Genomic DNA, 3392 nt, shown 5'->3' on the forward strand with positions numbered 1-3392 from the left:
TTTTTATTTGTTTTGTTCCTATTTATTTTTGTGTTTCTTGCATGCATGGTCGTAGGTCATTATTACCTAATCTTAAACCTATAGACCTTGAACTAGAGAAAACACTTCGCACACACAAACAAGTTAAAAATAAAATGGATTTGCAACCACAGGAGAGGCCATTTAATGACTACTTCAGTCCTTTAGCTAATTTGAGCACATCATGCATAAGATACCCAAATGTAGCTGCTAGGAGTTTTGAACTAAAACCTAGTGTGCTAAATTGTCTCCTAACATTCTATGGCCTAGAAAATGAGGACCCATATAATCATTTGAATGATTTTCATGCTATTTGTCAAACATTTAAATATGAGAATTTTTTAGATGATGATGTAAAACTTATACTATTCCCATTTTCTTTAAAGGATAGAGCTCGTTCATGGCTTAATACATTGCCTGCTAATAGCATTGCATCATGAGAACAAATGGTAACTAAATTTTTAAATAAATATTTTCCAGTGCATAAAACCAATGCTATTCGCAGGGAAATTTCAGAGTTTACCCAGAGAGAAGACGAGCAATTTTTCGAAACATGGGAGCGATTCAATGGGCTACTCTTGGAGTGTCCACATCATGGGTACGAGAAATGGCACCAATGCCAATACCTTTTGGAGGGATTATTGCAGAATGTGCAAGAATGGCTAATGGCAACAAGTGGAGGAGAGCTAATGTCAAAAAGTGCATAAGAGATTTGAGAATTCTTCCAGCGACAAGCGGATAATTCCCAACAACGGAGTCGATCACTCAGGAATACTTGAAGAATTGAGGGAGTAAATGAGGTTCACATTGGTGAGTCAAGTTCAGAAATCAAAGAAGTCAAGGAGATGGTTGATGGTCTCGCTCGACAAATAGCATCGTTATCGACTGCTAAATCAACAGAACCACATGACCATGACTCATACTCAGATCAAGCCAATGTCATAGGTGTAATGAGAAAACCATCAAATTACAACCCATATTCCAACACATATAACCCTGGATGGAGAGACCATCCCAATTTTTCATGGTCTAAAGGATTCCAACAGAATGGACCAGCAGCTCCAGCTCCACCAATGCAACCAATTCCTCAAATTCCTCAAGCCTCTTAGCCCCCATTTAGACCATACAATCAGAACCAGAACTACTCTCAACCCAGACCATGGGAGGATTCATTCCAGAATCTCAAGAATCTTACTCACTCTACGATTGAGCAACAGAACCGCACCATTGATGGACTATGAAATGAGTTGCGAGCAGGCTTCAACTCACAAGCCCAATCAGTTTCAAGCCTCGAGAAGATAGTGAGACAACTTGCTTCTTCAGTTAAGACCTTGGCAATAACTGTTGAGAAAGGCAAGTTTCCAAGTCAACCAGTGCCTAATCCTAAAGGAGTGCATGAAGCAAGTACCAGTTCACCACAGCAGCATGGAGAGGTCAAAGCAGTCATGACCTTGCGAAAAGGAAAAGAAGTCGACAACAAAGTGGAGATGCCGGTGACAAAAGAAAATAGAATTGTACCTGTGAGTGTTGAGGACTCATCACCGGAGGAGAGAGAAGAAACCAAACCACGAGAATACGTTCCAAAAGCTCCATTTCCTCAGAGGTTAGCGAAAGGAAAGAAGGGAAAATCCACAGGTGAGATTCTCGAAATCTTCAAACAGGTAAATGTTAACATCCCTTTACTTGATGCTATAAAGCAAGTTCCATCTTATGCCAAGTTTCTTAAAGACATTTGTACTATAAAGAGAAACATTCACGTTCAAATGTTTACATCATCTAACATTAGTTTTGCAGAGATGTATCGAGAAGAACTTGGTCTTAAATTGGGAGAAGTATCATTTTATGGTAAAACAAGGTATTGTTCTCGGTCACATCATTTTGAGCAAAGGTATTGAGGTTGATAAAGCAAAGGTGGATCTCATTTCCAATCTTCCTGTACCTAAAACAGTTAGAGAAGTAAGATCTTTCCTTGGGCAAACTGGTTTTTATAGACGTTTCATTAAACATTTTAGCAAAGTTTCTAGACCCTTATGCAATCTACTTGCTAAGGATGTACCTTTTGTCTTTGATGATTCATGTCTTGTGGCATTTGAAAAACTAAAACAATTATTGACATCATCACCCATCATTCAGCCCCCAAACTGGTCAAACCGCGTACTGTTGATTGATGACATCGCGCAATCCTGAGCGTGCAAATTGTTTTTAATCCGATGGCCATGTTTACTCAATGTATCTATAAAAATGGGGCCTTCCCCCCCTAATTTGATATCTCTGAATTCATTTTTGGGCTCTATTTTCTGTAATTCCTTCTCCATCTTGTATTTTCTACGTATTTTAATAAATTTTCATTTTACCCCTAGTTCAATTATGAGTAGATAATTTTCTTTTAAGCTTGGGTTGAAGATGAAGTTTCAACATGTGTCATGAGCTTTATTTGGTAAATTTATTTTCTCTTCCCCTCTAATTTTTGCGGATGTTTTGATTTTTCATCGATAAATAATAATAATCTTGTCTAGATACCGCTTTGGTTTCACCGGCTCCCTAGTACAAGGTTATTATTATTTGGCACGATAAGCCCTTAGCACCATATTGATTAGAGTGTGGTTCATGAGGTGTGGATTCCCCCCTCATGATTTAATTGGCATTAATAAGGAATATTTAGCCCATGATGCATGTTGATGCAGATCTAGATACCTAAGTACGTCATTTTAATAGATTTTCACTTCAATTTATTCTTGCCATTTTAATTTGAATTTTAGGATAATCCAAATCATTTTCACCACAAATCCAACCACCCATTTAGAAAATTAATTCTACAGACAATTAAAATCCACCTCCTCGTGGGATCGACACTCGTCACCATTGATCTATACTACAATAGATTCATGCACTTGCGAGTTTAATAAAATTTGCACAACAATCTATTCACACATTGGGCATTAATTTGTAATCTTAGATATTGTGTGAGAGAAAAATAATTTGTAATATTTTATTTTGAGTGATTGTAAGTGTTGGGATGCACTTGGGTTAAGAGATTGGAGATAATCTCTTGTTGTAAAGGTTCATTGACACCTTGGAAGTCAAGTGTAAGCATTTGAAGCCTTGGATGCTTGCTTAGTGAAATTCTCAACCCCGAAAAGCTTGGAGGCGTGGACGTAGGCGAGGTTGACCAAACCACGTAAAAATCTTCGTGTTTGAATCTCTCTTCCTTTATCTTTCTCTATTGTAATTGATTTAATTGTTATTGCTTGAAATTCATTTTAGATTTGTATGATAATTTGTTTTAGAATCTCAATTCACCCCTCCTCTTGGGTTGCACACTTGTATTTCATTCCTAACTTGTATCATTAAATGGGTGGTCAACCAAAATAATG

At 37.4% G+C, this 3392-nt stretch overlaps 1 non-coding gene across 1 annotated transcript; it reads right to left on the reverse strand.

The window, feature by feature from the left end:
* Positions 1-515: 515 nt before the first annotated feature.
* Positions 516-619, reverse strand: LOC112101275. Its single transcript, XR_002907402.1, has one exon. It is a non-coding gene; the product is annotated as a small nucleolar RNA R71 (small nucleolar RNA).
* Between the last annotated feature and the right edge of the window lie 2773 nt (positions 620-3392).

The sequence above is a fragment of the Citrus clementina genome, unplaced genomic scaffold (assembly GCF_000493195.1).
Source record: "Citrus clementina cultivar Clemenules unplaced genomic scaffold, Citrus_clementina_v1.0 scaffold_2, whole genome shotgun sequence".
Taxonomy (NCBI): domain Eukaryota; kingdom Viridiplantae; phylum Streptophyta; class Magnoliopsida; order Sapindales; family Rutaceae; genus Citrus; species Citrus x clementina.